Source organism: Bombina bombina, chromosome 7 (assembly GCF_027579735.1).
Source record: "Bombina bombina isolate aBomBom1 chromosome 7, aBomBom1.pri, whole genome shotgun sequence".
Lineage (NCBI taxonomy): Eukaryota > Metazoa > Chordata > Amphibia > Anura > Bombinatoridae > Bombina > Bombina bombina.
The window spans coordinates 272,913,947-272,926,042 of record NC_069505.1 but is presented as its reverse complement, the minus strand read 5'-3'; the positions used below and the strand labels follow the sequence as shown (position 1 = coordinate 272,926,042).

At 36.6% G+C, this 12,096-nt stretch overlaps 1 protein-coding gene and 1 long non-coding RNA gene across 2 annotated transcripts in view; one reads left to right on the top strand and one right to left on the bottom strand.

The window, feature by feature from the left end:
- LOC128666277 (uncharacterized) overlaps window positions 1-10,932 on the top strand; it is a 33,632-nt gene extending 22,700 nt beyond the window's left edge. Inside the window, exons 2-3 of the long non-coding RNA XR_008403229.1 lie at window positions 6,162-6,227; window positions 10,618-10,932. This is a non-coding gene — a long non-coding RNA (uncharacterized LOC128666277). The remainder of the gene's footprint in view (window positions 1-6,161; window positions 6,228-10,617) is intronic.
- The window catches only part of WNK2 (WNK lysine deficient protein kinase 2), a 331,019-nt gene that overhangs the window by 23,488 nt on the left and 295,435 nt on the right, over window positions 1-12,096 (bottom strand). The gene's annotated exons all lie outside the window — the stretch shown is intronic.

The window sequence follows — 12,096 nt, the reverse complement described above, 5'->3', positions numbered from 1 at the left end:
CATGCGACCTCTTCAGCTCTGTATGCTGAATCAATGGTGCAGGGATTACACAAAGATATCTCAATTAATATTTTTAAAACCGATTGTACGACACTCTCTAACGTGGTGGACAGATCACCATCGTTTAATTCAGGGGGCTTCTTTTGTTCTTCTGACCTGGACTGTAATTTCAACAGATGCAAGTCTTACAGGTTGGGGAGCTGTGTGGGGATCTCTGACGGCACAAGGAGTTTGGGAATCTCAGGAGGTGAGATTACCGATCAATATTTTGGAACTCCGTGCAATTTTCAGAGCTCTTCAGTCTTGGCCTCTTCTGAAGAGAGAATCGTTCATTTGTTTTCAGACAGACAATGTCACAACTGTGGCATACATCAATCATCAAGGAGGGACTCACAGTCCTCTGGCTATGAAAGAAGTATCTCGAATTCTGGTTTGGGCGGAATCCAGCTCCTGTCTAATCTCTGCGGTTCATATCCCAGGTATAGACAATTGGGAAGCGGATTATCTCAGTCGCCAAACGTTGCATCCGGGCGAATGGTCTCTTCACCCAGAGGTATTTCTTCAGATTGTTCAAATGTGGGAGCTTCCAGAAATAGATCTGATGGCGTCTCATCTAAACAAGAAACTTCCCAGGTATCTGTCCAGATCCCGGGATCCTCAGGCGGAAGCAGTAGATGCATTATCACTTCCTTGGAAGTATCATCCTGCCTATATCTTTCCGCCTCTAGTTCTTCTTCAAAGAGTATTCTCCAAGATTCTGAAGGAATGCTCGTTTGTTCTGCTGGTAGCTCCGGCATGGCCTCACAGGTTTTGGTATGCGGATCTTGTCCGGATGGCCTCTTGCCATCCGTGGACTCTTCCGCTAAGACCAGACCTTCTGTCGCAAGGTCCTTTTTTCCATCAGGATCTCAAATCCTTAAATTTAAAGGTATGGAGATTGAACGCTTGATTCTTGGTCAACGAGGTTTCTCTGACTCTGTGATTAATACTATGTTACAGGCTCGTAAATCTGTATCTAGAGAGATATATTATAGAGTCTGGAAGACTTATATTTCTTGGTGTTTTTCTCATCATTTTTCTTGGCATTCTTTTAGAATTCCGAGAATTTTACAGTTTCTTCAGGATGGTTTAGATAAAGGTTTATCCGCAAGTTCTTTGAAAGGACAAATCTCTGCTCTTTCTGTTCTTTTTCACAGAAAGATTGCTAATCTTCCTGATATTCATTGTTTTGTACAAGCTTTGGTTCGTATAAAACCTGTCATTAAGTCAATTTCTCCTCCTTGGAGTTTGAATTTGGTTCTGGGGGCTCTTCAAGCTCCTCCTTTTGAACCCATGCATTCATTGGACATTAAATTACTTTCTTGGAAAGTTTTGTTCCTTTTGGCGATCTCTTCTGCCAGAAGAGTCTCTGAATTATCTGCTCTTTCTTGTGAGTCTCCTTTTCTGATTTTTCATCAGGATAAGGCGGTGTTGCGAACTTCTTTTGAATTTTTACCTAAGGTTGTGAATTCCAACAACATTAGTAGAGAAATTGTGGTTCCCTCATTATGTCCTAATCCTAAGAATTCTAAGGAGAAATCGTTGCATTCTTTGGATGTTGTTAGAGCTTTGAAATATTATGTTGAAGCTACTAAGTCTTTCCGAAAGACTTCTAGTCTATTTGTTATCTTTTCCGGTTCTAGAAAAGGCCAGAAAGCTTCTGCCATTTCTTTGGCATCTTGGTTGAAATCTTTAATTCATCATGCCTATGTCGAGTCGGGTAAAACTCCGCCTCAAAGGATTACAGCTCATTCTACTAGGTCAGTTTCTACTTCCTGGGCGTTTAGGAATGAAGCTTCGGTTGATCAGATTTGCAAAGCAGCAACTTTGTCCTCTTTGCATACTTTTACTAAATTCTACCATTTTGATGTATTTTCTTCTTCTGAAGCAGTTTTTGGTAGAAAAGTACTTCAGGCAGCGGTTTCAGTTTGCATCTTCTGTTTATGTTTTTCATTAAACTTTATTTTGGGTGTGGATTATTTTCAGCAGGAATTGGCTGTCTTTATTTTATCCCTCCCTCTCTAGTGACTCTTGCGTGGAAAGATCCACATCTTGGGTAGTCATTATCCCATACGTCACTAGCTCATGGACTCTTGCTAATTACATGAAAGAAAACATAATTTATGTAAGAACTTACCTGATAAATTCATTTCTTTCATATTAGCAAGAGTCCATGAGGCCCGCCCTTTTTTGTGGTGGTTATGATTTTTTTGTATAAAGCACAATTATTCCAATTCCTTATTTTATATGCTTTCGCACTTTTTTCTTATCACCCCACTTCTTGGCTATTCGTTAAACTGATTTGTGGGTGTGGTGAGGGGTGTATTTGTAGGCATTTTGAGGTTTGGGAAACTTTGCCCCTCCTGGTAGGAATGTATATCCCATACGTCACTAGCTCATGGACTCTTGCTAATATGAAAGAAATGAATTTATCAGGTAAGTTCTTACATAAATTATGTTTTCCCAGGTGGAATGATCTAAAGCCATTTTTTACCCTGAAAACAGGGTGTCTCGCTAAGGGGCGTATACTGCATTTTCATATGAAATGTGCACAACAAAATTCGTATTTTAAACATTATACAAAACAAATATTTGAATCATTCACACAAAAATAAGCAGGGAAAAATTGTATTGTTAAGGTGCATCAAAAATCGTAACAAAATTCTTCACCAAAAATCGTACGTTAACAAAAACGTAAAATTAGAATCTAATTACAACAGGAATAAATCAAATTCTTCACCAAAAATCGTATGTTAACAAAAACGTAAAATTAGAATCTAATTTACACAGGAATAAATCAAATGAAATATTCACAGCGTAAATCGTAATTGTAGTACACTGAATGTGCAAAAATCACACAGAAATTTGAATTTATAAATACAAAATGCAAAGCGTAATTGTTGTTTTTTCATAAAATGGGCTGAACATGGGCGTATATGAAAATGTCTCACTAATCCCAGCGTAATTCTATAAAGATTTTCGCACTGCAGATATCACAGTTTTGTCAAAACAATACGAACACTTATAACCCCAATAGAAAAACAAATGCATACGAACATATAGGCAAATGTAAGATGCTATAAGCAGAAAGCAACGTAATCTGAGTTATATTGGCTGCAGGATTTTAATTTTAAAGTGCTCCCCCTGCTCTCTGCTAACTTCGCACTAAGGAGCGAAGTTTCCCTATACAGCGAGCTCCATTACTTTTAATAGGAGCCATCTCACAACTCGCAGGGACTGCCCCTTTTTTACGATCATTGCACCGGGGCAGCCCTGCGAGTGTCAGCGAGAAAAAGAAGGTTTGAGCTGGCGAACAATATATCATCGAGCCCTAAGACTGAACAAAGCATAGACATTTAGCAATTTTCCTGTAGTATGAAACAAAACAAAAAGCTGAAATAGGACTAAAGCGTTAGCTGATATGTCCTTATCCGCGCCAACTTGCAAAAAGAAGAATTCTTGGAATTTTTAAAGAATACCAGATAAAACCCTGGTTTTCATGGCAGGAAACAAACAACTTTCCAAAGATTTGAGAAATTTTTCTTCTAACAGGCTTTATGGTCTGAAATAAAAGTTCAATACAGCATCAAAGAAGTCTAAAATAGGTATTCAGTCTGTAATTCATGAAGATGAGAGACTTGAGATATTGCTGATTGGAGAAAGCTTGATATCAGTATCATATTTGCAAACAAAGTTCTGCGGGGCCTTAGTGGACCAGACATTCACAGTAGAGGATCTCTGTAAGGAGTATGTCGACAACACAACAAGAGGCGGCTTGGGCCCCAGTCCCTGAGACACCTGTGGCAAGCCTGTGACTAGCTCCTTCACTGAGACTAATTATGTCACTACCCAATACTTCAATCTCCCCTCTGTCTCTTAGTAGCAGCTCTCTAAAGGAGGAAATAAGGACCCCTCTCAACAAAGAATCTGGAGTACTTCAATTATTTACCCTCCTCCTATGCAGGCAAAGAAAAGACTAGATGCCAGAGAGGTGGGAGGCATTAAAGGGACATTAAACTCACATTTTTTCTTTCATGATTCAGATAGAGAATACCAATTTAAACAACTTTATAATTTACTTCTATTATCTAATTTGCTTCATTCTCTTGATATTCTTTCCTGAAAAACATATCTAGATAGGCTCAGTAGCTTCTGATTGGTGGCTGCACATAGATGCCTCATGTGATTGGCTCACCAATGTGCATTGCTATTTCTTTAACAAAGTATATACAAAGATTGCAGCAAATTAGATAATAGAAGTAAATTGGAATGTTGTTTAAAATTGTATTCTCTATCTGAATTGTGAAAGAAAATGTTTGGGTTTAATGGCCCTTTAAGTGCTCGGGATGATTGACGTCCCCTGCTAGCGGCCGATTGTCCATTAATCTGCAGGGGGCGGCATTGCACCAACATTTCACTAGAAATGTTTGTGCAACGTTAATAGCCAACAGCATATGCTGTCGGCATTTACAGATGTTGGGCGGACATGATCCGCTACGGCGGATCAGGTCCGCCCGACACTTGATAAATCGGCCCCCATGTCTATCCATCTTTAGGGTGGAGCAACAAATTTAGTTTATTACCCGTTATGATGTACGTGAATAGTCGATTAAAAAGAGACTTACTACTCAACTTAATGGACAATTAAAGCAGAAAATAAACAAAAAAGGTTTTCAATAGGTTAAAGGGTCAAAGTCAACATTAAAGAGATAGAATGGTCAAAAATTAAATGTGCATCAATTTAAAATATATTTGCATTTGTGCAATGCACTCCCATTAGCAAAAATGCTTCTAGCAAAAATTTTTTTACTGGTTTTCAGTGGCATACGCACATATCCTGTGAGAGCCTGTGCACCAGAATGCAAACACCACGCCTGCTCAAAGAGGTGGCTGTGTTGTGTATTGCTTCTGAAGATGTCATTTGTGTCCTACAAGCTACTGCTGACCCTCTGAAAAGGTGTCGCGTTTAAATACTGGTGCACGGCCCTCACAGGATATGTGCGTATGCCGCAGAAAAACGGTAATAACCTTTGCTAGAAGCATTTTTGCTAATGGAAGTATATTGCAAAATGAAATGCACCATCAACATTTTTTTTACCTTTCTATCCCTTTAAACGTGCATGATTCAGAAAGCACACAGTTTTAAGATATATTTCATATTACTTCCATTATCAAATTTTGCACACAGTCTTTTATATGCAAAATTTGAGGCACCAGCTCCTAGTGAGCATGGGCACAAGTTCAGTGTGTACGTATACTAGTCTATCATTGGCTGACGGCTGTCACATGATACAGAGGACCAGCAAATAGGGGGAAAATAAATTTCTCAGAAAAAAAAATCTAATTTGTATTAAAGGGCCATGATACCCAAATGTTAAAGCACTTTAAACTGATGCAGCATAGCTGTAAAAAACGGACTAAATATCACCTGAACATCTCTATGTAAAAAATATATTTTTACCTCAAATTTCCTAAGTATTCACAACCTACTGTAAAGGGACTTTAATCAGGATGCTAGTCGATGCATGACATCTGTCATGTGCAGGCACAGTAATGTTATTTTCCTATTCAGTTTAAAGGGACGGTCAAGTCCAAAAAAACCTTTCATGATTCAGATAGGGCATGTAATTTTAAACTTTTAACTTTAGTTTTATTACCAATTTTGCTTTGTTCTCTTGGTATTCTTAGTTGAAAGCTAAACCTAGGAGGTTCATATGACAATTTTTAAGACCTTGAAGGCAGCCTCTAAGCTGAATGCATTTTGACCACTAGAGGGCGTTAGTTCATGTGTTTCATATAGATAACATTCAGCTCATGCACATGAATTTACCAAGGAGTGAGCACTGATTGGCTAAAATGCAAGTCTGTCAAAAGAACTGAAATAAGGGGCAGTCTGCAGATACAAGTGTTGGTTATGTAAGTGTTGGTTATGTAAACCTGGGGAATGGATAATTAAGGGATTATCTATCTTTTAAAACAACAACAATTCTGGTGTTGATTGTCCCTTTAAGTAAATTCTATGAAATCTCATGAGATTTTAGTGAAATCTCATGAGATCACAGCAAAGGCAACACATTACCTCAGTACTGCTGATGGGCTAATTTTTTTTCTTCAACTTGCAGCTGGACAGCAACTGAAGTATAACTGTTTGCACAGCACTTACTCTGGTGAGCTGAAGACATTTTTAGGTAAATATCTTCCTTTTTTAAATAGAGATGTTCAGGTGATACTTTGTCCGCTTTTACAGTTATATGCTAAATTACTTAAAAGTGATGCAGCATAAGTATTATGTCCCTTTAAGTGTTATTGTCTTTTTATTATGCACTTGTTAGTATTGCAATTCTACTGTATTTAAGTATTTTTAAAGGTTGAAAAGTAAGCACTTGTTACAAGCCGTCGAGAAAAGACCTTTATATCCTTTTAAATCTTCAAACTTATTTTTTTTTATGTTTTAGCATTTAACCCGGCTGTCTAAAACCAACGAACAATCATGTCATCATGCGTAAATCAAAGCAAATCTTAATAAGAGGTATAGAGAGGTTACTTCTGTAGGAACAAAAGCAGAAAACATTGGCATTAGAAGAATACTGGAAATGGTGGCATAAGTTTCAAATAACACTTCTATCCACATAGTACGTAATGAGAAATATTATTTAAAGGGACTGTCTACAATATCATTTTTATCGTTTTAAAAGATAGACAATCCCTTTATTACCCATTCCCTAGTTTTTCATAACTAACACAGTTATAATAATACACTTTTTACCTCTGTGATTACCTTGTATCTAAGCCTCAGCAAACTGCCCCCTTACTTCAGTTCTTTTGAGAGACTTGCATTTTAGCCAATCAGTACTGGCTCATAGGAACACCACGTGCGTGAGCACAGTGTTATCTATATGAAACACATGAACTAACACCCTCTAGTGGTGAAAAACTGTCAAAGTGCCCTAAGGTAAGAGGCAGTCTTCAAGGGCTTAGAAATTAGCATATGAACCTCCTAGATTTAGCTTTCAACTAAGAATACCAAGAGAACAAAGCAACATTGGTGATAGAAGTAAATTGGAAAATCACATGCCCTATCTAAATAATGAAAGCTTGTTTTGGACTAGACTGTCCCTTTAATATACTTTTTACCTCTGATTACCTTGTATCTAAGCATCTTCTAACAGCTCCCTGATCACATGACTCTTTATTTATTATCTATTGACTTGCATTTAGTACTGTGTTGTGCTAACTCTTAAATAACTCCTCGGGCGTGAACACGTTGTCTATATGGCCCACGTGAACTAGCAGTCCCCTGTTGTGAAAAGCTAATAAAAAGCATGTGATTAGAGGCTGTCTGTAGTTGCTTAGAAACAGGCAGAAATGTAAAGGTTTAAATGTAATAAAGAATATTAATATAACAATGTTAGTTGTACAAAGCTGGGAATGGGTAGTAAAGACGTCGTCTATCCTTTTTAAACAATAACAATTTTAGTGTAGACTGTCCCTTTAATGCAATTCTTTTTTTCCATAAAATTTGCTCATCACTGCATTTTGAAGTTTGAGTCACTGTGCCCCATTTAATTTTTGTTCCTAATTGCAAGCCAATTTTATGTAGCCAATGAGAGGCTGCAATAACGAGTGACCACATAAAACCTATGCACAGAATAGCCTTGGGAGCATTCTTGTGTTATGCGGCAAACATAAAAAAACCAGACATGAGCCAGCTATTCTGTAATAAGCATTGTATGCAAAATAATTAAAAAAAGCCACACCTTAAGAACATTTTCTCTCATAATTCAGATAGAGCATACAATTTTTAGCAACTTTCTATTATAATTTTTGTTTTATTGTTATCCTTTTTTGAAAAGCAGGTATGAAAGCTCATATGGCAGCAGTTTTACAACCATGTTATACATTAGCAAGAACACTAGATGGCAGCACTATTTCCCGTCATGTAGTGCTTCAGGCATGTGCACGCTACCTACCTAGGTATCTCTTCAAACAAAGAACAGCAGCAAATTTGATAATAGAAGTTGTAAAGCTTTTAAAATTGTATTCTCTATCTGTATAATGAAAAACATTTTGAGTTTCATGTCCCTTTAAGTGATACATCCACATCTCCAAACTATTTCATTTAAAGGGACAGTCTAGACAAAATTAAACTTTCATGATTCAGATAGGGCATGTCATTTTAAACAACTTTCCAATTTAGTTTTATCATCAAATTTGCTTTGTTCTCTTGGTATTCTTTTTTGAAAGCTAAACCTAGGTAGGCTCAAACTGATTTGTAAACCGTTGAAAACCGCTTCTTATCTTGACAGTTTTTTTACAGTTAGACAGTGCTAGTTCATGTGTATCATATAGATAACATTGTGCTTCCCCCTCATGGAGTTATTTAAGAGTCAGCACTGGCTAAAATGCAAGTCTGTCAGAAGATCTGAAATAAGGGGGAAATCTGCAGAGGCATTAAATACAAGGTAATTACAGAGGTAAAATGTGTATTATATAACTGTTGGTTATGCAAAACTGGGGAATGGGTAATAAAGGGATTATCTATCTTTTTAAACAAACATTTTCAGGTAGATTGTCCCTTTAATTTTGACATTTCCATTGGGAGTAAATGATACTATTGTTTGTTGCAATATGCTTTAAAGATAGTGCATCAAAATGTATTAAATACAAGATGTCTGTATTATTCTAAGCCAAATATTCATGTAGAAATGTAATTATGTCTATTTATGGGTTTATGTTTTTACAGCAAAAAGTTTATGAAAAATTATTCACTAAGAGCAATGATTATCTGTTGCAATTTACATCTTTGTTTCTTTTTATTTCTTTTTTTGTAATTATTGATCAAAGTCAACCCGATTGATTATCTGCTAACAGACTTGCAATCTCATTACATAAAATTGATTGTATGGTTTAGATGCTAAAGGTCAGCCTAATGCCCAGAGGAGAATTGAAACACATTATAATTCATAGCTATGCATGATAGAAAATGTGTCATACCTCCTCGGAATCAGATTAGCTTGTTAAACAGAAATATACGAGATCATGTCCTTTCTTCAGTACACAGCAGAAAATACACAACCTGTGATAGCAACACTGGAATATAAATTTATGTTTATAAAATTCTATTACACAGGTGTGAAAATGAAGACAGAGTTCACAAAATGTGGTCATACACCACACACACTATCTATCTATACACACACACACATATACACACACAGTACAGTATATACAGGGCGGGCGGACTGAGACCAATCAGGGCCCCGGGCAAAAATTAGGGAAGGGCCCCCACTGTCTCACCCTGACCCAAAGTTATGAAAATGAACATTATAGCCTCCATGTCCTGCCCCCACCAGGCTCTACAACCTCCAGGGCCAGTACCCCCAGTGTCAAGGGCCTTAGACAGGGCCCTCAACCTCCAGGGTCAAACCCCACTCAGAACCCCCTCACTCTAGGCCCCCCCAATGCAACAATCCTCACATCCTGGCACAAGGCCCCCATTCAGGGGCCAGGCCCCTCACTAAACCCACACTTAACTGCTTAGTTACTGATAGGATAGCTGTCAACCCCAGCTTAAGCAGCACACCAGGAGTCATGGAGATGCCATTTGTGGGGCCCCCTACATGCTGGGCCCTTGGTCCAGGTCCTATTTGCCCAGCTGATCAGTCTGCCCCCGAGTATATATACAAACACATATATTCATACACACATATATATATATTTATTTGTCTGCTCTAAACCTCGTTACAGGCCTATAATTGGATTTTGGATTTTTACATGTTATCTAAATGACAATTATTTTTTCAAATAAAGTTTTTCTTAAATGTTCCTCTTGCTTGTTTCTGGAGCTGTGGAATTAGAGTCTGTTATAATATAATATTATATATATATACACATATACATATAAATATATATATATATATATATATATATATATATATATATACACACACACATATACACAGTATATACATACACACACATATATATATATATATATACATACATACACACACACATATATATATATATATATATATATATATATATATATATATATATATATATATATATATATATATATATATATACACACACACACACACATATATACATTCATACATACTGAGATGTGTGTGTTTTTATGCATGCATATATACACACACACACACACACACACATGTGTATGGAGCTGCGGGATTAGAGTGTGTTTAATATATATATATATATATATATATATATATCAGCCAAAAAAAGGTGCACTCTCAGGGCTTTCCCAACAAAAGTAAAGTTACTTTATTTGAAACATTTTCGGGGATCCCCGAAAATTTTTCAAATAAAGTAACTTTACTTTTGTTGGGAAAGCCCTGAGAGTGCACCTTTTTTGGTTGCTGTATTGTGTTCAAGTTTGCACCCAGGCGGATGTCTTCAGGTGGGAAAAAGCTGGTAATTGGAGATATATATATATTTTACACACACACACACAGTGACTGTGTACTTTTAAAACCAGGGGGCTAAGGTTAGGAGCACCATGGTATACATATAAAATAACTTTAGATTAAAACATTTTATTTTATACAGCCGTTTGATGCAACTTGTACCCGTCAGTGAACGTCTACAATTGATTGAGCTGTGTGAATCTCTCTCTTCATCGTCCCAACATGTGTTACAGAGATGTTCTACTGCAGGAAGAATTTCTTGCTTTCTCTCTCTGACCAGCAGACATTCACAACAGTTTCAATGATGAAACAAATACTATGTTATATAAAATACGGACAAAAAAAAAAGAGAGCACTTGGGAGGGGTTACGACTTTGTGTTAGGTTGTGCAGACTGCAAGCTGTTCCACATATACTTTGGCCCCAAGACATAAGGCAAAAGCAGTGCACAAAAATGAGATGATGATAAAACCAAAAGAGAAAAAAAAACAAAGAATAACAGATAAGTAATGAAGAAGCCATGAAGAATGATGTCCAGAAATGGCAATACTCAACAACAGGATCTGTAATAGGTTATTTGCTACTCCATTTTTTTTTTAAATCTAAAAATATATTAAAAAGGGATATAAAACCCATTTTTATTTCTTAAATGATTCAGCTAGAGCAGCAATTTAAGCAACTTTCTAATTTACCCCAATTATGAATTGTTCTTCAAAATCTTGGTATCTTTATTTGGGAAAAAAAAAAAAGGAATGTAAACTTAGGAGCCAGCACATTTTTGGTTTCAGAACCCTGAACAGCGCTTGCTGATTGGTGGCTACATTTAGACAACAATCAGCAAGCACTACCCAGGTGCTGAACCAAGAATGGGTGGCTCCTAAGCTTACATTCCTGCCTTTTCAAATAAAGATATTAAGAGAACGAAGAAAATTTGATAATAGGAGTAAATTAGAAAGTTGCATGCACTGTCTGAATCATGAAATATAAAATGTGGGTTTCATATCCTTTTAAAGATTGCAACTGGGCTATGGTGCTGCCAGTCTCAATTACTTTATGTTAAAGGGACATTCCAGCCAAAATTGAAATGCACATAGATAAATTACATCTTTTAATAGAAACATAATTGCAACATACATGTAATGGTAAAAATGCTTCTAGTAAAAGTTATCACTGTTATAGTGCTAGCATTTTCCCTGCACGTGCATGTGAAGAATAGCTAGATATTCTCAGTGCATTAACATTTTAAATACTGCAGCTGCTCAGAGCACAGGGGGGGCTTGTATCATGTTGGCAGTTAACAAATTGAGTCATTACCAGATGGTACAAGTTCCTTAGGCTCTCTGAGTAAGTGTTGTGTTTAAAATGCTGGTGCACGATGCATACTTATATACACTTTTTAAATAGCTATTGCTTTTATTAGAAGTATTTTTGTTAAAACATGTGTATTACAAAAATGCTTCTATTAAAAAATGTAATGCATTCATGTAGATTCCGTTTTTCGCTGGAATGTCCCTTTAATGTTACATGCTCAAAATACTGAATTATTGCTTTATTCAGTTTTAATTGGCTGGAGACTAATCACACTTTTTTTTCCCACCTTCCCAGCTGGTTATACACAGAAA